General features: G+C 40.5%; 1 pseudogene; it reads right to left on the bottom strand.

Annotated features, from left to right (window-relative positions):
* Positions 1-14,599: 14,599 nt before the first annotated feature.
* LOC143662480 (phenylalanine--tRNA ligase beta subunit pseudogene) lies at positions 14,600-16,416 on the bottom strand (annotated as a pseudogene).
* Positions 16,417-24,900: the final 8,484 nt, after the last annotated feature.

The raw sequence follows: 24,900 nt of genomic DNA, 5'->3' as shown, positions 1-24,900 counted from the left end.
ATGACCCTCTTCATAAGCCAGATAGATTTCACATATATATATCTCTTTACATATACATATATACATTTACGTATAAATATATATACCCATATATATACTTTTGAGTAATAGTTTTGAATGTCCCATTGTATTGCTTTACTCTTTGCTTATAATCCAACTGCAAGAAAATCATCTTGCAACAAACTCTTTGCTATCTTGTAATGTTACTTCTGTACCTGTAATGTCTGGAGTTGACATGAATTCATCTATGATTTTTCATATACAGTAAAATCTGAACGCTTCTTCTCCAGTGTCTTAGTTCTTAAACCCTGTTCTGTGTTGCTATCACCGCTCATTGTGGAGCAGTGAGTCATGGACTCTTGTCATGGCACAGATTGGCTTGCTGCTCGTCAACATGTGTCTTTTGCTATGAGCAGAGAACTTCACCAAACTTCTCATCACACCACAATAATGTATGGCCAGGAAACCAAGCTCATTGTTCCTCTGAAGTTTAAATTGAACTAGGCATCTTGCATTTATAATGACCAAGTTGCTGTGGCTCTCTACTTCAGGATGGGATATTGAGTCACCACTGACAGAATGCCCCTGCCAGCAACTTCTTCCTCCATTGGAATTTATTTAACATTATGATTTTATTGTTATTATATTAAACTAGGAAATTTGTAGGTTTACAGAAAAATCATATAAAACATTCAACTTTCCCATAAATTCTCTTGTTCTTTAAACTTCGCATTAGTGTGGCACCATTGTTACAATTGATGAAAAAGATACCAAAATATTAATGTTAACTACAGTCTATAGCTTAGACTAGGTGCATTTCTTCCAACTTGTACTACCCTATTATTAACACCTATTAACAGTGTTGTACATTAGTTACAATTCATGAAAAAACACTCTATAATGTACCATTAATCATTGTCCAGGGTTGATAGTGTTATACCACATTTTAGTTTGCTACAGCTGTTGGAATGCGATGAACCAGAAATGGAATGGCCTTTTATAAAGGAGATTTATAAAGTTACAAGTTTACAGTTCTAAGGCCTTAAAAACATTCAAACTAAGGCGTCCAAGGAAAGATACCTTGACTCAAGAAAGGCCAGTGGCCTTTGGAACACCTCTGTTAGCTGGGAAGGCATACAGCTGGTGTCTATTGGTCCTTAGTACCAGTTCTGTTGTTTCCAGCTTCTGATTTCAGCGGCTTCCTCTCTAAGCTTCTGTGGGTTAGGGTTAAGGCTAGAGCTAGGGCTAGGGCTAGAGTTAGGGTTAGGTTTGGGGTTGGGGTTGGGGTTGGGGTTGGGGTTGAGGTTGGGATTAGGGTTAGGGTTAGGGGTTAGGGTTAGGGTTAGGGCTAGGGCTAGGGCTAGGGCTAGTGTTAGGGCTAGGGCTAGGGGTTAGGGGTTTGGGGTTAGGGTTAGGGTTAGGGTTAGGGCTAGGGCTAGGGCTAGGCCTAGGGTTAGGATTAAGTTTGGGGTTGGGGTTGGGGTTGGGGTTGGGGTTGGGGTTAGGTTTAGGGTTAGGGCTAGGGGTTAGGGTTAGGGTTAGGGGTAGGGGTAGGGGTAGGGGTAGGGTTAAGGTTAGGGTTAGGTTTAACTTTAAGATTAGGGTTTGGGTCGAAGTAAGGCTTGGGGTTGATTTTGGGATTGGGTTTAGAGTTTGAGACTTGGGCTGGTATTGGTTTATTTGGGGTTCAGTTTTGTTTGTGTATGTGGTTGCATTAGTGTTATGTTTTAGTTTAGGGTAAAGTTCTCTGAAATATTGTAGTTTTAGTAAAAAATATTTTGCAAGTTATAGGAACCAAGACAATTCTAAGTTTTCAAAACAGGTTTTGGTAATGTTTCATAGAGCTGAAGGTGTGTCCTCTACGGAAATGCTGTTTTTCACCAAAAGAATTGCTTGAAAGTGAATGGAGCTGGTAGATCAATGATCTCTTAAAACACATTTATAAACTGTTCTCATATTTTAAAGGAAACATTACTTTGCAATGCTGTTTTCCATTAAAAAAGCATGAAAATGTGTGGAAATATTATTATTACTCGATTTTTAAAACAGATTGTGTTAATGTTAGTGTTAGGCTCAGGGTTAGGTAAGGATAGCATTAGTGTTAGGTTGTGGGTTAGGGTTAGATTTAGGCTAGGGTTAGGATTTGGATTATGGTTAGGGCGGGATTAATATTAGTGTGAAGCTTGAGGTTGGTTTGGGTTTGTTGTTGGTTTTGAGGTTGTTGTAGGTTTAGGGGTAGTGTTAATTTAGGTTAGGGTTAGGGTTAGGTTTACATTAGTGTTCTCTGAAGAAGTACTTTCAGTCCAAAAAGTTCATGGAAGTGAATGGATCCATGATGTATCTCAGATTTCAAAAAAGTACTAGGTAAGGGCTTTGCATAGCAATTGTTGAATTTCTGTGAAAATGCTATTTTTCACGCCAAGCATACATCGAAGTGATTGGAGCTAGTATGTCACTCAGCTCTCAAAACACATTTATATACTTGTTTCACATAGTACTCGGAGTGATTTCCTTGACAATGTAGTTTTACAGTATAAAAATGCATGGAAATGAATCGAAAAAGTATGTTACTCAGTTTCTGAATTAGACAACATATGTTAGGGTGAGCGTTAGAGTTTGGGTTTAGTTTGGGTTAGGGTTAGTGTTAGGGTTCAGTCTGGGTTGTGGTTGGTGTTGTGGTAAGGTTAGGGTTATCATATATTGGGGAGTGTTCTGCAAATTGCTGAGTTTCACTCAGAAAACTGTATGGAAGTTAATGGAGGCGGTATTTGAGAATGTTTCCAGAACTTACACACCGGTTCTCAAGAGCACAGGAAGAATTTTCTGCAACAATGCTGTTCTTCACTTTAAAAAGTGACTTGAGCCATTGTATCCCTCAATTTAATGAAATGATTTGCATACAGGTTACACCAAGTAAAAAGTGAGTGTCCAATGAAAATACTGATGGGACTCAAAAAGTGCCTGAGAGCGAAGGAGCCATTAGCTTACTCAGTTTTCAAAACAGTCTTAGGTAATGGTTTTCCATTGTACTAGTTGAGTGTTCTGTGAGAATGCTGTTTTTCATGCAAAAATGTGCATGGAAGTGAATGGAGCCAGTATATCACTCAGTTCTCAAAACACATTTACAGATTTTTTTCAAATAGAAATAGGTGAGATTTGTTGGACGATGCTGTTTTACACTAAAAATATGTATGGATATATGTGGAGCAAGTACATTACTCAGTTTCTGAAGCAAATTATGTTAAGGCTAGGCTCAGTGTTAGGGTTAAGGTTAGGGTTTGGATTGGGGTTAGGGTTGACGTTAGGGATAGGGTTAGGGTTAGGGTTGGGGCTTGGTTAGGGTTAGATTAGGGTTGGGGTTTGGTTAGGGTTAGGATGAGGGTTGGTGTTGGGTTTTGGATTCAGGTTCGGGTTAGGGTTGGGGGTAGGGTTAGGACTAGTGTTAGGGTTAGGGTTAGGTATAGGGTTAGGGTTAGGGTGAGGCTAAGAGTTTGGGTTGAAGTTAAGCTTGGAGTTGATTTTGGGACTGGGTTTGGAGGTTGGGAATTGTGCTTGTTTTGGTTTTTTTGGGCTTCAGTTTGTGTTTGTGTTAGTGTTATGTTTAAATTATGCTCAGGGTAATGGTTCTCTGAAATACTGCAGTTTTAGTACAAAACCTTATGCAAGTTAATGGAACCAAGACAATTTCTAATTTCAAAACAGGTTTGGGTAATGGTTCACCTAGCTGTAGTTGAAGGCTCTCCAGTAATGCTGTTTTTCACCAAAAAATTTGCTTGAAAGTGAGTGAAGCTGGTTTATCAATGAGCTGTCAAAACACATTTACAAACCGTTCTCCTATTTTACCAGAAAACATTACTTTGTAATAGTGTTTTCCATTAAAAATGCATGGAAGTGTGTGGAGATATTATTATTATTACTTGGTTTTAAAAACAGATTATGTTAATGTTAGTTTTAGGCTCAGGGTTAGATTTAGAGTTAAGGTAGGGACAGCATTAGTGTTAGGTTGTGGGTTAGGGTTAGGTTTAGGCTAGGGTTAGGATTTGAATTATGGTTAGGGTGGGATTAAGATTGGTATGAAACTTGGGGTTTGTTTGGGTTTGTTATTGGTTTTGAGGTTGTTGTAGGTTTAAGGATAGTGTTAGCTTAAATTGAGGTTAGTCTTAGGTTAACGTTAGTTTTCTCTGAAGAAGTATTTTCAGTCCAAAGAGTGCATGGAAGTGAACAGATCCATCAAGTCTCTCATTTTCAAAACAGTATGTTTTGTGTGAAAATGTTATTTTTCATGCCAAACATACAGCAAAATGAATGGAGCCTGTATGTTACTCAGCGCTCAAAACACATTTATACACTTGTTTCCCATAGTACCAGGAGTGAATTCCTTGACAATGCTGTTTAACACTATAAAAATGCATGGAAATGAATCGAGGAAGTATGTTTCTCAGTTTTGGAATCACATTATGTTAGCTTGAGTGTTAGGGTTTGGGTTTACATTGGGCCAGGTGAAGTATTAGGTTAGGTTTGTGTTGTTCTTGGTGTTGGCATTGTGGCAGGGTTTGGGATTATCATATATTGGCGAGTGTTCTGGAAATTGCTGAGTTTCACTCAGAAAACTGTATGGAAGTGAATGGAGGCAGTATTTGAGAATGTTTCCAGAACTTCTGTACCAGTTTTCAAGAGCGCAAGAAAAATTTTCTGTAACAATGCTGTTCTTCATTTTCAAAAGTGAATGGAGCTGTTATATCCCTCAGATTCATGAAATGATTTGCATACAGGATTCACCAAGCATAAAGTGAGTGTCCAATGAGAAAGTTGATTTTGTCTCAAAAAGTGCCTGGAAGCTAATGGAGCCATGATCTTACTCAGTTTTCAAAACAGTCTTAGGTAATGCCTTTGCGTTGCACTTGTTGAGTGTTCTGTGAGAATGGTATGTTTTTTCTCAGGCTTCTGTTTGTGTTTGTGCTTGTGTTTACATTAGTGTTGTGTTTAAGTTAAGTACAGGGAAATGATTCTCTGAAATATTGTAGTTTTAGTACAAAACCCTATGCAAGTTACTGGAACCAAGACAATTCTAAGTTTTCAAAACAGGTTTAGTTATTGGTTCGAATAGCTGTAGTTGAGGGCTCTGCAGAAATGCTGTTTTTCACCGCAAAAATTGCTTGAAAGTGAATGGAGCTGGGAAATCAATGAGCTGTCAAAACACATTTACAAACTGTTCTCATGTTTTACCAGGAAACATTACTTTGCAATGCTGTTGTCCATTAAAAATGCATGAAAATGTGTGGAGATATGATTATTACTCTGTTTTTAAAACAGATTATGTTAATATTAGTGTTAGGTTCAGGATTAAGTTTAGGGTTAAGGTAGGGATAGCATTATGTTAGGTTGTGAGTTAGGGTTAGGTTTGGCTAAGGTTAGGATTTGGATTGTGGTTAGGGTGGGATTAAGATTGGTGTGAATCTTGGGATTGGTTTGGGTTTGTTGTTGGTTTTGTGGTTGTTGAAGGTTTCGGGATAGTGTTAGTGTTAGGTGTAGGTTAGGTTTAGTTTAAGGTTAGTGTTCTCTGAAGAAAGTAGGTAAGTCAATAACCTCTCAAAAACCTACTTACACACTGTTCTCATATTTTACTAGGAAACATTACATGGGTTTGCTGTTTTCCACTAAAAATGCATGGAAATGTGTGAAGATATTATTATTACTCGGTTTTTCAAACAGATTATGTTAATGTTAGTGTTAGGCTCAGTGATGGGTTTAGGGTTCATGTAGGGATAGCCTTAGTGTTAGATTGTGGGTTAGAGTTAGGCTTAGACTAGGGTCAGGATTTGGATTATGCTTAGGGTGGGATTAAGATTGGTGTGAAGCTTCGGGTTGGTTTGGGTTTGTTGTTGGTTTTGAGGTTGTTGTTGGTTTAGGGGTGGTGTTAGTGTTAGGTTTCGGTTAGGTTTAGGTTGTGGATAGAGTTCTCTGAAGAAAGTACTTTCAGTCTAAAATGTGCATGGAAGTGAATGGATCCATTAAGTCTCCTAGCCTTCAAACCAGTATTAGGTAAGGGATTTGCATAGCCATGTATTTTCTGTGAAAATGCTTATTTACACGCAAGACGTACATCAAAACCAATGGAGACAGTATGTCACTCAGTTCTCAAAGCACATGCCCAGACTTTTTTCAACTAGAATTAGGTGATATTTGTTTGAAAATACTGTTTTACGCTAAAAATATGTATGGACGTGTGTGGAACAAGTATATTACTCAGTTTCCGAAAGAAAGTATGTCGAGGCGAGGCTCAGTGTTAGGGTTAGGGTTAGGGTTAGGATGGGGTTGGGGTTAGGTTTAGGGGTGGGTTTGGGTTTAAGGTTAGTCTAAATGTTAGGGTTGGTTTTGGGGTTGGTGTTGGGTTTGGAGATAGGGTTGGAGCTAGGGTTAGGTTTAGGTTTAGGGTTATTTTTAGTGTTAGGGTTAGGGCGTAGGTTTGGGTTGAAGTTAGGGTTGGGGTTGATTTTGGAACTAGGTTTGGAGATTCTGATTTGTAGTGGTATTGGTTCTTTGAGGTTTCGAGTTGCGTTTGTATTTGTGTTTGTGTTAATGTTATGTTTAAGTTAACTTTAAGGTGAAGGTTCTCTGAAATATTGCAGTTAGTAAAAAATGTTACACCAGTTTATGAAACCAGCACAATTCTATGTTTTCAAAACTGGTTTAGACAATGGTTCACATAGCTGTAGTTGAGTGGTCTGCAGAAGTGCTGTTTTTCACAGACAAAATTGTTTGAAAGTGAATGGTGCAGGTAAGTCAATGAGCCCTCAAAACACATTCGCAAACTGTTCTCATATTTTACAAGGAAACCGTGTTAGTTAGATTCAGTTGTCAACTTGGCCAGGTGAGCATACCTAGTCTTGTTGCTGCAGATATAAGCCAACGGTACATGAACCTCATCTGTTGCTAATTACATCTGCAGTCAACTAGAAGGCGTGTCTGCTGCAATGAGTGACGTTTGACTTAATTGGCTGGTGCTTAAATGAGAGAACGCAATGTAGCACAGCCTAAGCAGCTCGGCATTCCTCATCTCAGGACTTGCAGCTCAGCCCAGGCCTTTGGAGATGCAGAAAGAAGTCACCCTGGGGAAAGCTGTTGGAACCCAGGGGCCTGGAGAGAAGACCAGCAGAGACCATCTTGTGCCTTCTACATAAGAAAGAACCCCAGTGGAAAGTTAGCTGCCTTTTCTCTGAAGAACCAACAAAATAAATCCCCTTTTATTAAAAGCCAATCCATCTTTGGTGTGTTGCATTCTGGCAGCTAGCAAACTAGAACAGAAATGTTACACTGCAATGCAGTTTTCCTCTAATAATGTATGGAAGTGTGTGGAGATATTATTACTTGATTTTTGAAAGAGATTATGTTAATGTTAGTCTTAGGCTCAGGGTTAGGTTTAGGGTTCATATAGGAACAGATTTAGTGTTAGGTTGTGGGTTAGAATTAGGTTTAGGCTAGGATTAGGATTTGAATTATTCTTAGGGTGGGATTACGATTAGTGAGAAGCTCCGGTTTTGTTTGGATTTCTTGTTGGTTTTGAGGTTGTTTTCAGTTTAGGGGTTGTGTTTGTGTTAGGTTTTGGTTAGGTTCACATGAGACACGATTCAAAACAAATGGAGCCAGTATGTCACTCAGTTCTCAAAGCACATGCCCAGATGTTTTTCAACTAGAATTTGGAGAGATTTGTTTGACAGTGGTGTTTTATGCTAAAAAATATGTATGAACCTTTGTGGACCAAGTACATTACTCAATTTATGAAACAAATTATATTAAGTAGAGGCTCTGTGGTATGGTTGTGGTTAGGGTTATGGTTATGGTTTGGGTTTGGGTTTGGGTTAGGTTTAGGGTTGGGTTTGTGTGTAGGGTTGTTGTAAAGGTTAGGGTTGGGATTAAGGTTGGTGTTGGTGTTGGAGATAGGGCTAGGGTTAGGGGTGGGGTTAGAGTTGGGGTAGAGTTAGAATTAGGGTTATGGTTAGGGTGAGGGTTTGGGTTGAAGTTAAGCTTGGGATTCGATTTGGAACTGAGTTTGGAGGTTGGGATTTGTGTTGATATTGGTTCTTTCAGATTTCTGTTTGTGTTTGTGTTTGTGGTTGTGTTAGTGCTACGTTTAGGTTAAGTTTAAGCTGAGGGTTCTCTGTAATATCGCGGTTTTAGTAAAAAATCTTATGCCAATTAAAGGAACCAGTACAATTATAAGTTTTCAAGCACGTTTAGGTAATGATTAGCATATCTGTAGTTGAGTGCTCTGAAGAAGTGCTGTTATTTACTGACAAATTGCTTGAAAGTGATGGTGCAGGTAAGTCAGTGAGCTCTCAAAGGACGTTTGCAAACTGTTCTCATATTTTACTATCAGACATTACATTGTAAAACTGTTTTCCATTAAAATACCTGGAAATGTGTGGAGATATTATTATTCCTCGGTTTTTGAAACAAATTATGTTAGTGTTAGTGTTAGGCTCACGGTTAGGTTTAGGGTTCATGTAGGGATAGACTTAATGTTAGGTCGTGGGTTAGGGTTAGGGTTAGGGTTAGGGTTAGGGTTAGAGTTAGGCTTAGGGTCGGGTTAGGATTTGGATTCTGCTTAGGGTGTGATTAAGATTGGTGTGAAGATTTGGTTTGGTTTGGGTTTGTTGTTAGTTTTGAGGTTGTTGTTGTTTTAGGGGTAGTGTTAGTGTTAGGTTTTGGTTAGGTTTAAGTTAAGGATAGTGTTCTCTGTAGAAAGTACTTTCAGTCCAATAAGTGCATGGAAGTGAATGGATCCTTTAAGTCTCTTAGCCTTCAAACCATTATTAGGTAACGTATTTGCATCGCAATAGTTGAGTTTGCAGTGAAAATGCTAATTTTCACGTGAGACATAAATCCAAATGAATGTAGCCAGTATGTCACTCAGTTCTCAAACACATGCACAGACTTTTCTCAACAAGAATAAAGTGAGATTCCTTTGACAATGCTATTTTATGATAAAAATGTGTATGGACATTGTGGACCAAGTACATTTCTCGTTTGTGAAACAAATTGTGTTAAGGCGAGGCTCAGTGTTAGGGTTAGGGTTAGGGTGAGTGTTGGGGTTAGGGTTGGTTTTGGGGTTAGGGTTAGGTTTAGGGTTGGGTTTGTGTGTAGGGTTGGTGTACAGGTAAGCATTGGCTTAGGGTTGGTCTTGGCATTGGGGTTAGGGCTTGGTTTAGAGTAGGGTTGGGGTGGGGCTAGGCTTAGGGTTAGGGTTATGGTTAGGTTATGGTTATGGTTAGGGTGAGGGTTTGGGTTGAAGTTAGGCTTCGGGTTGATTTTGGGACTGGATTTAGTCATTCTGATTTGTGCTTGCATTGGTTTTTGGTGTTTCAATTTGTATTTCTGTTTGTGGTTGTGTTAGTGTTATGTTTAAGTTTAAATGACCATTCCCTGAAATATCATAATTTTAGCAAATAATCTTATGCCAGTTAATGGAACCAGTACAATTCTAAGTTTTCAGAACATATTTAGGTAATGGGTTGCATAACTGTAGTGTGCTCTGCAGAAGTGCTGTTTTTCACCGACAAACTGCTTGAAAATGAATGGTGCATTTATGTCAATGAGCTCTCAAAACACATTTACAAACTGTTCTCATATTTTACTATGAAACATTACATTGCAATGCAGTTTTCCACTAAAAATGCATGGAAATGTGTGGAGATACTATTATTACTCGGTTTTGGAAACAGATTATGTTAATGTTAGTGTTAGGCTCAGGGTTAGATTTAGGGTTCATGTAGGGATAGGCTTAGTGTTAAATTGTGGGTTAGAGGTGGTCTTAGGCTAGGGTTAGGATTTGGGTTTTGCTTAGGGTGAGATTAGGATTGGTGTGAATCTTTGGGGTGGTGTGGGTTTGTTGTTTGTTTTGAGGTTGTTGTCAGCTTAGTGTTAGTGTTAGTTTTAGGTTTCAGATAGGTTTAGGTTAAGGATAGTGTTCTCTGAAGAAAGTACTTTCAGTCCAAAAACTGCATGTAAGCGAAAGGATCCCTTAAGTCTCCTAGCCTTCACACCTGTAATAGGTAAGGGATTTGCATAGGAAATGCAGTTTTCTGTAAAAATGCTAGTTTTCATGCAAGACATATATCAAAATAAATGGAACCAGTATGTCACTCAGTTCTCAAAACACATGCACAGATTTTGTTCAATTAGAATTAGGTGAGATTTGTTTGACAATGCTGTTTTATGCTAAAAATATGTGTGGACGTGTGTGGAGTAAGAACATTACTCAGTTTCTGAAACAAATTATGTTAAGGTGAGGCTCAGTGTAAGGGTTAGGTTAGGGTGAAGGTTAGGTTTACGGTTAGCGTTATGGTTGTGCTTAGGGTAAGGTGTACGGTTGGTTTGGCTGTAGGGTGGTGTAAAGGTTAATGTTGGGTATAGGTTGGTTTGGAGTTGGGATTTGGGTGAGGGTTATGGGTTGGTTTAGAGCTGGTTTTGGTGTTGGGTTAGGGTTCGGGTGAGAGTTATGTTTGGGCTTAGAGTTGAACATAGAATTAGGGTTAGGGTTAGGTTTAGTTTGGAAATGTGTGCAGATATTAATATTGCTCCGTTTTTGAGAAATATTATGTCTCAGGGTTAGGTTCAGGGTGAAGGTTCGGCAAGCATTAGCGGTTGGTTATGGGTTAGAGTTCGGCTTAGGCTAGGGTTAGGATTTGGATTCTGCTTAGGGTATGATTAACATTGGTGAGAAGCTTGGCATAGGTTTGTGTCAGTCATCAGTTTTGAAGTCGTTGTACCTTTACAGGGAGTGCTAAAGTAAGGTGTAGGTTAGATTAAGGATAGTGTTTTCTGAAGAAAGTACCTGCAGTTCAAAAGGGCATGGAAGTGAATGGACCCAATAAGCCTCTTAGCTTTGAAAACAGCATTAGGTAAGAGAATTACATAGCAGTTGTTGAGTTTTCTGTGAAAATACTAGTTTTCACGTGAGACGTGCATCCAAATGAATGGAGGCAGACTGTCACTCAGTTCTACAAACGTGTTCACAGACTTTTTCAGCAAGAATAAAGTGAGATATGTTGGACAACGCCATTTTAACCTAAAAATAAGTATGGTCGTGTGTGGACCAGGTCCATTTCTCAGTTTCTGAAACCAGTGATGTGAAGGCTAGCGTCAGTGTCAGGGTTAGGGTTAGGATTAGGGTTAGAGTAAGGGTTGGGGTTAGGGTTTCAGTTTGGGCTGCATTTGGGTGCAGGGTCGGTATAAACCTGACCATTGTGCTTATGGTTGGCTTTAGGTTTGGGGTTGTGGTTTGGGCGAGGGTTCCTGGAAGGGTTGGGTTTAAGTTTAGGGTTAGGGTTAGGGTTAGTGTTAGGCTTAGGGTTGGTGTTAGGGATAAGTTAAGGGCTGCAAGTTTGGTGCAGGGTTGGTCAAAAGTCGAGGGTTGTGTTTAGGGTTGGCAATGGGGTTGGGGTCAGGTTTGGGGCAAGGGTTTGTGGTAGGGTTGGGGCTAGGGTTAGGGTTAGGGTTAGGGTTGGGGTTGGGATTAGGGTTAAGTTTAGAGCTGTGTTTTCGTGCAGGTTTGGAGTAAATTTGAGGGTTGGGATTAGGGTTGGTGTGGGGTTTGTGGTTAGGGCAAGGGTCAGGGTTAGGGTTAGGGTTGGTGTTAGGGTTAAGTTTATGCGTGTGGTTGGGTTTAGGGTTGCTTCAAATTTGAGGGTTGGGTTTAGGATTAGGGTTGGCGTTTGAGTTAGGTTTTGCGTTCGGGATGGAGGTAGGGTTCGGTGTAGGGTTAGGGTTAGGGTTAGGGTTAGATTTAGTGTGAGGGTTTGAGTTGAAGTCGGGCATAAGGTCAATTTTCAGACCGGGTTTGGAGATTAGGATTAGTGCTGGTATGGGTTCTCGGTGTTTCGGTTTCTGTTTGTGTTTGTGGTGGCATAAGTGTCACATTTAAATTAAGTGAAAGTGAGCGTGCTCTGAATTATTGCAGTTTTGGTAAAAAAATCTCATGCCAGTGAATGGAACCAGGATGATTCTAAGTTTTCCAAACGTGTTTAGGTAATGGTTTCCATTGCTGTAGGTGAGTACTTCCCAGAAATGCCGTTTTTATCCCACAAAACTGCTCGAAAGAGAATGACGCTGGTAAGTCAATGAGCTCTCAAAACACATGTACAAACCGGTCTCCTATTTTACTGGGTAGCATTAGTTTGCAGTGGTGTTTTCCACGAAAAATGCTTGGAAATGTGTGCGGATATTAATATTGCTCATTTTTAAAAAAATTTTTATTAATTAAAAAAAATTACAAGAAACAAACATTCCCAACACATACACTCAGCAATTCACAATATCATCGCATAGTTGCATATTCATCATCATGATTATTTCCCAGAACATTAGCATCAATTCAGAAATAGAAATAAAAGACAACAGAAAAATATAACAAACAAAAAAAAATGTTAGAGGCCATACCCCTTCCTGATCCCTTTCATTGATCACTAGCATTTCAAACTAAATCTATTTTAACATTTGTTCCCCCTATTATTTATTTTTATTCCATATGTTCCTCTCATCTGTTAACAAGGTAGATAAAAAGAGCATCAGACACAAGGTTTTCACAATCACACAGTCACATTGTGAAAGCTATATCATTATACAATCATCTTCAAGAAACATGGCTACTGGAACACAGCTCTACATTTTCAGGCAGTTCCCTCCAGCCTCTCCATTACATCTTGGATCACAAGGCGATATCTACTTAATGCGTAAGAATAACCTCCCGGATAACCTCTCAACTCTGTTTGGAATCTCTCAGCTATTGACACTTTGTCTCATTTCACTCTTCCCCCTTTTGGTCGAGAAGGTTTTCTCAATCCCTTGATGCTGGGTCTCAGCTCATTCTGGGATTTCTGTCCCACACTGCCAGGAAGATCCACACCCCTAGTAGTTATGTCCCATGTAGACAGGGGGTGGGTGGTGAGTCTGCTTGCTCTGTTGGCTGGAGAGAGAGGCCACTTCTGAGCAACAGAAGAGGTTCTCTTGGGGGTGACATTTAGGCTTAATTTTAAGTAGGCTTGACCTATCCCCTGTGGTGTTAAGTTTCATATAAACAAACCTCAAGACTGGGGGCTCAGCCTATAGCTTTGGTTGTCCACACTGCTTGTGAGAATATCAAGAATTCAACTTGGGGAAGTTGAGTTTTTCCCCATTCTCACCATTCCCCAAAGGGGACTTTGCAAATACTTTTCCACTCACTGATCAAATCACTCTGGGATTCATCAGGGCATCACCTGGACAAACCAACAAAATCTCATTTCCTATACAAAGTTTCATGTACTTATGGTGTTCAACCAACTATCTACATAAGTTATATTAGGAGATGCACTAGTCAAAGAATAGATTTGTACCAAATAAACATTTTTTGCTTTAGTCTCACACATTAGTTGAAATTTTTAAATATTAAGTACCATCTATTTTCAGCACACTGCAGTAATGACATTCTTTTGTTCTTCCTCATGCAAAAACATTTTTTAAATTTGTACGTTTAGTCACTATCATTATACACTCTAGGCATTCCTAGATTACACCATCTCAATCTTTCTCGTCTATCTTTCTTTGTGATTTCATTTATGCACCAGCCATCCTCCCTTTATCATTCTCATATGCAGCTTCATTCAGTGTTTTAACATAATTGCATTGCAGTTAGGTAATATTGTGCTGTCCATTTCTGAGTTTTTTATTCAGTCCTATTGCACAATCTGTATCCATTCAGCTCCAATTACCCAATATCTTACCCTATTTCTATCTCCTAATGGTCTCTGTTACCAAGGAAATATTCCAAGTATATTCACTAATGTCAGTTCATATCAGTGAGACCATACAGTATTTGTCCTTTTTTTTCTGGCTAATCACACTCAGCATAATGTCCTTAAGGTCCATTCATGTTGTTACATACTTCATAACTTTATTCTGTCTTACAGCTGCATAATATTCCATCTTATGTAAATGTCACAGTTTGTTTAGCCAACTGTCTGTTGATGGACATTTTGGCTGTTTCCATCTCTTGGTAATTGTTAATAATGCTGCTATAAACATTGGTGTGTAAATGTCCATTTGTGTCCTTGGCCTCATGTCCTTAGAGTAGAGACAGCATATAGATGGGTCCTGTTTTTTAATCCATTCTGCCAGACTATGTCTTTTTTTTTTTCTAAAAATAGTGTTACTTTATTGTTACCCAATGACAAGCACAGGTCAAATGTAGGAAATAAAAGCGAAACCCTTAGTTATGTTCATACTTGTTCAATATGTGCTCTAATCAATTATCTTGTTTCATGCACTAAGGAAAAGAATGGCATCCTGTTATGCAAGAGCAATCAGTTACAGTATGAAGCTCTGATGTCTAAGAAGCAATTCTGATGTTCAAAGCTGATCCCACCCTTAGCTAGTCCATTTCTGTCACCCTCTGCTGGGCTTCTGCCCAACAATGAAGTTTCCTGCACACTGATACCACATTGAAATAGTGCGCAAGCTGGACTAATACAGGGAAATGGTGCTACCTACCAATGGAGCCAGACAGTGTTTTCTACTTTATTAAACATTAAAGCCCAAATGGATGTTCCCTGTGGAAGAGGGCTGAAGGACACTGTGGGAGGGTGGGGATACCTTACAACTGAGACTGAGTTCACAAAAAGGGTTCAATATTGATTTCCAGGGAGGAGCAGGGCATGGTTAGTTCAAATTTGTTGATAACGTCAGGATGAAGGACCCCGAGCTTCCCAATGCTTTGACCCCTGGCAAAGATCTCAGCACATCGCCCAGGGAAGAAAGCAGTGCCTTCTGATGCTTTGATCACATATCCCCCCTTCTTTTCACCAGAAGGCACATTTAGCAGCTGCATAATTCTGTCCAGCAGCCCATGGATTATCTCAAACCCAGGGTTCTTGTTGTAATAAACAGCACAGAGATGCCTATAGTTTCTCGCACCTACATCTCTGCTGGAATCTTTTATTGCAATATCAGAGATTTCAAACAGCTTCAGAGGTAGGGGCATCTTCCGATTTGCTGCCATTGTCTTTAGAAGGCCAGGAAGTAGGGTAGTGCGTGCCACCTGAAATTCAGCTGTTTTAGGGTTACTTATGTGGACTGCCTTTGTTGCAGAGATATCCAAACCGAGTTTATCAGCAATATCTTCTTGGGAGCACAAAGCAAAGGTAAGGGCTTCAGTGAATCCACCTGCTGCCATGTCATGTCTTAGAAGTTCTGTGAGCTTATTAAGGGGAAATTGATTAGCTATGGTGTACGTTTTCGGGAGCGCCATCTGAATGTTATTATATCCATAAGCAATAGCTGCATCTTCTATAATATCATGTGCATGGATAATGTCAGCTCTGGTTGGAGGGATTTCAATCTCTATTTGATTCCCATCGCCTATGACTTCTGACTTTAAATACATTCTGGTCAGAAGCTTTGCAAGATTTTCTGGAGTTTCTCTGATTCCAACTTTTTTGTTAATTAGATCAGCTCTCAGCATCTCCTTTCGGTAAGCCAGTTCTGGAAAGGTATATGATTTTCCATTAGGAAAAACTACCTCAGTTGCTTCAACCATAAATTGATTCTCACAATATTCACTGAACATGGTGACAATAATATCCAAGACTATTTTTGCCTTTGTAAAGTCAGTTCCTGTACATTCAATAAATATATTTCTAGTCTTTACTGTTACTTTGGAATGATCCCCATTGATGATTGGAGGCATTGAAAGGATGACACCATTGCTATAATAAACAACTGGATATAGTAGTTTATTCTCAATGATATGCAAATACTGTTTAAGGTGGTTGTCAGTCTTGTATATGTTCATTAGTTCACAGGCTGTATACTCCTTTGTCTTATTTAGAGGCTTGAATTTAATATCTGAAGGAGCTTTGCAGTATAAGTAAACGGGCCAGACAAACTGTCCAAATCATGGGTGCCAATAGCAACCAATGCTCTTTTCCTGCAAATATTCTGATGCAATTCCTCCTGAAGTTCAATGAAGCTGTCATATCGATCTTTAGAAAACTTTATATTTTGAAGAACTGCTGCTACAGCATAAGGTCGGATTTTAGCTGTCTCTTCTGTGATAATTAATTTCTGGATTTCTCCATTAGGCATCACCCGTTTATAGACTGGGGCCTTTATCCTTTCCTTAAAGACTTGAAGTCCTCGGACCAATCCTTCCTGACACAGGAGATCATATCTATTGGCGGGAACATCAATTTTGTAAAGAACTATATCAGAGGCCCCCTTAGCCTTTTCATTTCCTTGTTCCTTACTTATAATTTCCTTCTCAGAAGTAATTTCGTCAAGTTCCAGACCAAATTCAAAACATAGTTCATCAAATTCTTCATTGGTGTATGTCCGGCCCAAGGCTTGGAAGAGCAGATCCCGCTTCACGCTGACAGTCGGCATCCAGACTATGTCTTTTGATTGGAGAGTTTAATCCATTAACATTCGGTGTTATTACTGCATGGGTAGTACTTTCTTCTACTATTTTGCCTTCTGGATTTTGTATGTCATATCTAATTTTCCTTCTTTTTACCTTTACTCATAGTCTTCCTTTCTGCACTCTTCTCCACACCTCTCTCTTCAGTCTTCGTATCTGTCTCTAGTGTTCCCTTTAGTATTTCTTGCAGAGCTGGTCTCTTGGTCACAAATTCTCTCAGTGATTTTTTGTCTGAAAATGTTTTAATTTCTCCCTCATTTTTGAAGGACAATTTTGCTGGATACAGAATTCTTGGTGGGCAGTTTTTCTCTTTTAATAATTTAAACATATTATCCCACTGTCTTCTCACCTCCATGGTTTCTGCTGAGAGATCTGTGCATAGTCTTATTGGGCTTCCCTTGTATGTGATGGATTGCTTTTCTCTTGCTGCTTTCAAGATCCTCTCTTTCTCTTTGACCTCTGACATTCTGATATTAAATGTCTTGGAGTATGTCTATTTGGATCTATTCTCTTTGGGGTATGCTGCCTTTCTTGGATCTGTAATTTTAGGTCTTTCATAAGAGTTGGGAAATTTTCAGTGATAATTTCTTCCATTAGTTTTTCTCCTCCTTTTCCCTTCTCTTCTCCTTCTGGGACACCCACAACATGTATATTCATGCGCTTCATATTGTCTTTCAATTCCCTGAGTCCCTGCTCATAGTTTTCCATTTTTTCCCCTATAGTTTCTGTTTCTTGTCAGATTTCAGATGTTCCATCCTCCAGTTATGGAAATCCTATGTTCTGTCTCTGGAAATCTACCATTGTAGGTTTCCATTGTTTTTTTCATCTCTTCTACTGTGTCTTTCATTCCCATAAGTTCTGTGATTTGTTTTTTCAGACTTTCAGTTTCTTCTTTTTGTTCTTTCCTTGCTTTCTTTATATCCTCCCTCAATTCATTGATTTGGTTTTTGATGAGGATTTCCATGTCTGTTCGTACATTCTGAATTAATTGTTTCAGCTCCTGTATGTCATTTGAATTGTTGGTTTGTTTCTCTGACTGGGCCATATCTTCAATTTTCCTAGTGTGATTTGTTATTTTTTGCTGGCGTCTAGGCATTTAATTACTTTAATTAGTTTATTCTGGAGATTGCTTTCACTTCTTTTATCTAGGGTTTTCTTGCTGGATGAATTTGTTGTCTATCTGTTCTTTGACATTCCGTTCAGCTTTATCTGGACCTTTAGCTTAAGTTTTGTTTAACAGAGGAGAATTTTTCAGTTCTTGTTTTCTTGTTTCTTGCCCTGCTTGTGTGGTGCCTTTCCCCCACACACACTTAGGAGGGTTTACTTAGATATTATAGACCCCAGCCAGATTTTCCCAGACCAAACTGGCCTCCTATCAGGAGGAAAGAGTCACCTGCATTGGTTTTCCCTGAGGGCGAGACCCAGCAGGTTGAAAGACTTTCCTGTGAAGTCTCTGGACTCTGTTTTTCTTATCCTGCCCAGTATGTGGTGCTTGTCTGACTGCAGGTCCCACCAGCATAAGATGATGCGGTACCTTTAACTTTGGCAGACTCTCCCTGCTGGGGCCGTGGTGGAGACAGAGGAGAGGTTGTGGGCTGGTTTTAATGGCTTCAAATTACCAAGCCCTGGTGTCTGAAATCCTTGATGTAGGGATTCCAACCGGGTGGGGCTTCACCCCTCCCCTGGGGAAGGCACAAACTCCAGATAAGCCCCCAAAAGAGCTCACTTCTGCCTATGCCTGGGGCAGTTGCAGCCTGAAAAGTCCTGCCACTGTATCCAGAGGCAGTCAAGCCTTTGTAGATACACAGCCACAAAAACCTCTGTTTCCTTCTTTTTTTTTCCCCCTTTTTCTGTCAGTCTTGCCCCCTTGGTGCTGGGGCAAAAATGAGCAACCTCCGCTTTGATCAGGTTCACCTAAGCTGGGGGCCTATTTTTAGTAGTCAGAATTTGTTAATTAGTTCCACAATTGGCGTTTGATTGTGCCCAGTCCCTGCTGCTGGTAAAGTTCTTTCCTTTCCCCTCTGGGAAGTGGCCTGTGGGGGATGGGCACTGGCTGCCGCAGCTTTGGGATCTCACGGTTCTGGGGGGTGCTCACAGCCGGTCCAGCTGGCCCAGACTGGGGTACGCTGTGTGTCTGGTCACTATCGTGGCTCCGGGAGCTGTTCTGTACTGTTTCTGGTTATTTAGTAGTTGTTCTGGAGGACGAACTAAAACGCGCACGTTGTTGAGCCACCACCTTGACCCAGAACTTCTGGATGAGCTTTCAATATTGCTCATTTTTTGAGACAGATTATGTTCACGGTCGTGTTAGGCTCAGGGTTAGGTGCAGGGTGAAGTTTCGGCAATCATTGGTGGTTGGTTGTGGGTTAGCATTCGGCTTCGGCTCGGGTTAGGATTTGGATTCTGCTTAGGGTGTGATTGAGATAGGTGAGAAGCTTGGTGTAGGTTTGTGTTGGTTGTCGGTTTTGAGGTCGTTGTACATTAACAGGGAGTACTAGTGTTAGGTGTAGGTTAGGTTAAGGCTGGTGTTCTCTGAAGAAAGTACTTTCAGTCCAAAAAGTGCACTGAAGCAGATGGATCCATAAGCCCCTTAGCTTTCAAAACAGCATTAGGTAAGGGATTTGCATAGCAATTGTTGAGTTTTCTGTGAAAATGCTAGTTTTCCCGCAAGACGTGCATCAAAATGAATGGAGCCAGAATGTCACTCAGTTCTACAAACCCGTTCACAGACTTTTTCAGCAAGAATAAGGTGAGATATGTTGGACAACGTCGTTTTATCCTAAAAATAAGTATGGTCACCTGTGGACCAGGTCCATTTCTCAGTTTCTGAAATGAATGATGTGAAGGCTTGTGTCAGTGTCAGGGTTAAGGTTAGGGTTAGGGTTAGAGTGAGGTTGGGGTTAGGGTTATGTTTCAGGCTGCATTTGGGTGCAGGGTCAGTATACAGCTGAGGGTTGTGCTTAGGGTTGGCTTTGGGTTTGGGATTAGGGCTCAGGCAAGGGTTTGTGGTGGGTTTGGGTCTAGGGTTAGGGTTAGGGTTAGGCTTAGGCTTAGGCTTAGTGCTGGTGTTAGGGTTAAATTTAGGGCTGCGATTTGGTGCAGGGTTGGTCAAAAGTCAAGGATTGTGTTGGAGTTGGGGTCAGGTTTTTGGCCATGATTGGTGGTAGGATGGAGGTAGGGTTAGGGTTGGGATTAGGGTTAAGTTTACAGCTGTGTTTTTGTGCAGGTTTGGAGTAAATTTGAGGGTTGGGTTTAGGGTTGGTGTGGGGTTTGCGTTTACGGTTTGGGCTAGGGTTGGTGGTTGGATTGGGGCCAAGTTTAGGGTTAGAGTAAGGGTTAGGGTTAGATTGGTGTAGGGTTAATTTTAGGGGTGTGGTTGTGTTTAGGATTGCTACAATTTGAGGGTTGAGTTTAGGGTTGGGGTTGGCGTTTCGGTTAGGTACAGGTTCGGGATGGAGGTAGGGTTGGGTGTAGGATTAGGGTTAGGTTTAGGGTTAGAGTTAGTGTGAGGGTTTAGGTTGAAGTCGGGCTTCGGGTCGAATTTCGGACCGGATTTGGAGATAGGGATTTGTGCTGGCATGGGTTCTACGGTGTTTCGGTCTCTGTTTAAATGCCACATTTAAATTAAGTGAAAGTGAGGGTGCTCTGAAATATTGCAGTTTTGGTAAAAAATCTTATGCCAGTGAATGGAACCAGGAAGATTCTAAATTTTCCAAACACGTTTAGGTAATGGTTTCCTTTGCTGTACGTGAGTGCTTCCCAGAAATGCCGTTTTTCTCCGACAAAACTGCTCGAAAGAGAATGGCGCTGGTAAGTCAATGAGCTCTCAAAATACGTGTACAAACGGGTCTCCTATTTTACTGGGTAGCATTAGTTTGCAGTGGTGTTTTCCATGAAAAATGCTTGGAAATGTGTGCGGATGTTAATTTTGCTCATTTTTTTTGAGACAGATTACGTTCACGTTGGTATTAGGCTCAGAGTTAGGTGCAGCATGAAGGTTCGGCAAGCATTGGTGATTGGTTGTTGGTTAGAGTTTGGCTTAGGCTAGCGTTAGGATTTGGATCCAGATAATTATACAATATATCTTGGGTGGGGACAGCAGCTGGGGCATCTCCTGGCAGCGTAGTGTCACCTTTGAGGTTAGTTCTCTGGCGGGTCTGCAGGCGACGGTGGAAGGTAGAGGGCTGGTGGTAGCTTCTCTGGCAGAGGGAGCACACTTAGAGCCCTAATGAGCCTGCAGGTTGGTTTAGGGCTAAAGCCCTTTTCACACGTGCTGCACCTGAAGGGCTTCTCTGCTGTGTGAATCTTCTGGTGCACATGTAGATCTGATGTCTGGTAGAAACCCTTGTGACACTTGGCAAAAACAAATGGGCTCTCATTTCTGTGTCTTCTCTGGTGGGCATCTAGTTGAGAGAAATACCAGGTTTTTGGAATTTTGATTGGCACTGTGCTGAATCTACACATCAATTTGGGTAGAAGTGACATCTTAACTATATTTAACCTTCCTATCCATGAGCAAGTAATGTCTTTCCACTTAATTAATCTTCTTTGATTTCTTTTATCAATGTTATGTGCTTTTCTGTGTACAAGTCCTTTACATCCTTAGTTAAGTTCATTCCTAGGTACTTGATTCTTTTAGTTGCTATTTTGAATGGATTTTTTCCCTCAACTGACTCCTCAGTTAAGATCATTGTTTGTGTATAGAAACACTACTGATATTTGCACATTAATTATAAATCCTGCCACCTTGCTGAATTTTTTATTAGCTCAAGTGACTTTGTTGTAGATTTCTCAGCATTTTTCAAGTATAGTATCATACCATCAGCAAATAATGAAAATTTTACTTCTTCCTTTCCAATTTGGATGCCTTCTATTTCTTTTTACCTGGTTGATTGTTCTAGCTAGAGCTTCTTGTACAACGTTGAATAAGAGTGGTGCCAGAGGTCATCCTTGTCTCATTCTCAATTTCAGGGGGAAAGCTTTCAGTCTCTCTCCATTGAATGTGATGCTGGCTATCAGTTTGTCCTGTATGCCCTTGCTCTAGTTTGCTAGCTGCCAGGATGCAATATACCAGGAATGGAATGCTTTTTAAAAGGGGAATTTAATAAGTTTCTAGTTTAACAGTTCTAAAGCCAAGAAAATGTCCCAATTAAAACAAGTCTATAGAAATGTCCAATCTAAGGCATCCAGAAAGGATACCTTGGTTCAAGAAGGCCAACGAAGTTCAGGGTTTCTCTCTCAAGTGGAAAGGGACATGGTGAACACAGTCAGGGCTTCTCTGTCAGCTGGAAGGGCACGTGGTGAACACAGCACCATCTGCTAGCTTTCTCTCCTGGCTTCCTGTTTCATGAAGCTCCCCAGGAGGCATTTTCCCTCTTCATCTCCAAAGGGCGCTGGCTGGTGGACTCTGCTTCTCATGGCTGCATCATTCTCTGCTCTCTCAGAATCTCCCTCATTCTCTAAAATGTTTCCTGTTTTATAGAACTTCAGAAACTAATCAAAACCCACCTGTTCTAGTGCTAGCTGCTGGAATGCAGCACGCCAGAGATGGATTAGCTTTTAATTAAAGGGGATTTATTTCACTAGTTCTTAAGAGGAAAGGCAGCTAACTTTCAGCTGATGTTCTTTCTTATGTGGGAAGGCACAGGGTGATCTCTGCTGTCCTTCTCTCCAGGCCTCTGGGTTCCAACAACTTTCCCTGGGGTGATTTCTTTCTGCATCTCAAAAGGCAAGGGCTGAGCTGAGAGTGCTGAGATGAGGTATGCTGTGCTGCTTGGGCTGTGCTATGTTAAGCTCTCTCATTTAAGCACCAGCCAATTAAATCAAACATCATTCATTGCAGCAGGCAGGCCTCCTAGCCGACTACACATGAATTATTGTACATCTACTACAGATTGCATCTGTAATAATCAGCAACAGATGAGGTTCACATACCATTGGCTCATGTCCACAGTAACAGAACAAGGCACTTTCACCTGGCCAGGTTGACACCTGAACCTAACTATCACACCACCCAAATGGGTGGAGACATGCTGCCCCCTAATCCATCTTAACAACCACTCTTGATTAAATCACATCTCTAGAGAGATGACCTAATTACAGTTTCAAATATACAATGTTGAATAGGGATTAGGAGAAACAGCCACCTTTACAAAATGGGATTAGGATTAAAACATGGCTTTTCTAGGGTGCATACATCCTTTCAAACCAGCACAGCCCTTTATCATATTGAGGAATTTATCTTTGATTCTTACCCTTTGAAGTGTTTTTAACAGAAAAGTTTGTTGAATTTTGCTGAATGCTTTTTACAGCAACAATCAAGATGATCATGTGATTTTTTTCCCTTTCAATTTGTTAATATGCTATATTACATGAATTGATTTTCTTGTGTTGAACCATCCTTGCATTCCTGGTATAAACCACACTGACATATGAAGGTGGAAGCACTCCATATTTTTGTTGGATTTACCTCCCACCCTCTGACACACAAATGCCTTACCAGTAAGTCTAGAGTAGTTGCTACTTCTTGCTCACTAGGCCCAATCAACATGATATCATCCATATAATGGGCCAGCATGATATCTTGTGGGAGGGAGAAATGATCAAGGTACCTGCAGACAAGATTATGACATAGGGCTGGAGAGTTTATATACCCCTGAGGTAGTGATATAAAGTGAAATATATATACAGTGAAAATATGTTGCCAGCTGAAAGCAAACTGTTTCTGGTGGTCCTTACTAACAACTATTGAGGAAAAAGCATTTACCAGATCAATAGCTGCATACCAGGCACCAGGGGATGTATTGATTTGCTCAAGCAATGATACCACATCTGGAAGAGCATCTGCAATTGTAGTTACCATCTGGTTGAGCTTACAACAATCCACTGTCATCCTCCAAGACCCGTCTGTTTTCTGCACAGACCAAATAGGAGAGTTGAATGGGGATGTGGTGGGAATCACCATCTCTGCATCCTTCAAGTCCTTAAGAGTGGCAGTAATCTCTGTAATCCCTTCAGGTATCCGGTATTGCTTCTGATTTACTATTTTGTTAGATAGGGGCAGGTCTAGTGGCTTCCACTTGGCTTCTCCCACCATAATAACCCTAACTGCATGAATTAGAGAGCCATCGTGGGGATTCTGCCAGTTGCTCAATATGTTTATTCCAATGATGCATTCTGGAACTGGGGAAATAACTACAGAATTGGTCCAGGGAAACACTGGACCCACTGTGAGATGGACCTGAGCTAAAACTCCATCAATCACCTGACCTCAATAAGCCCCCTATCATGGTCAGGTTCATGTGTCAACTTGGCCAAGTGGTGGTACCTGTTTGCTTGTTTGGGCAAGTGCTGACCAATCTGTTGCTATGAGAGCATTTCATGGAATTAAATCATGATCATGTCATCTGAATCCACAGCTGATTCCATTTGTAATCAGCCAAGGGGAGTGTTATCTGCAAAGAGTGATGCTGAATCTAATCACTGTAAGCCTTTTAAGGAAGATTCAGAAGAATTAGAAGTATCTTCCCAGACATTTGCTTCAGTGCATTCATTGGCAGTTTTATCTGATGAAGCAGGATTAATCACTCTAGGGCTAATTGCTTCAGGTGGAAGTTGGGTGGCAAACTCCTCAAGGCAGGCTGGAGGTGGAGCAGCTATGTCCTCTGGGCAGACCATTATAGGGCTTTCTAGAGAAGACTCAGCATGACCTAGGGTTTTAACCTCGCCACTGAAATCATTATCAATCCATATGTCGCCATTCCATTTTTCAGCATCCCACTCCTGTCCAATTAATGACCTCATTTTAACAGCAGACACCTTTCAAGATTGAGATTTCAGTTTATGTTGCAGAGTTGCTACTCTAACAATAAGATTTTGAGTCATATTATCAGAGATCTCAAGTTTACAGCTACAGGAATAAGATTTTCCTTCAGAACACGTTTACGTCTGTCAGATGGCACTTAAGTTTCTTGTTTGAACTTAAGCCCATTCCTTTTACTCGTTAATGTATATAGTGTATGTAACAACAACCAGCCAACATCTCTATACCACTGATTTCCATAAAACTCTGTAAAGGTGTCAAAAACATTATCCCCCAGAGCCTGGATTCATACAAGTGAAGCATTAGAAGAATTGAATGGTAATATTTTGACTATCTCTTTTGCCAACTCACTCCATGAATTGGTAGTGTCATTCAGAGCCCTTAGTGCCTCTGAGTCCAATCACAGTAGAAAACCATTCATAAACATTTTTAAGGTTCTGTTTCTTAAGAACCACTCTTGGTACCAAGTTGTATTAGTTAGGGTTCTCTAGAGAAATAGAACCAGCAGAAAATATTCGTAAATATAAAATTCATAAAAATGTCTCTCATATCCATGGGGATATAGAGTCCAAAATCCACAGGGCAGGCTGTGAAGTTGATGATTCTGATGGAGGGTCTGGATGAACTC

This window comes from Tamandua tetradactyla, chromosome 18 (genome assembly GCF_023851605.1).
Source record: "Tamandua tetradactyla isolate mTamTet1 chromosome 18, mTamTet1.pri, whole genome shotgun sequence".
Classification (NCBI taxonomy): Eukaryota; Metazoa; Chordata; class Mammalia; order Pilosa; family Myrmecophagidae; genus Tamandua; species Tamandua tetradactyla.
This window is presented reverse-complemented; position numbering and strand designations above follow the sequence as displayed.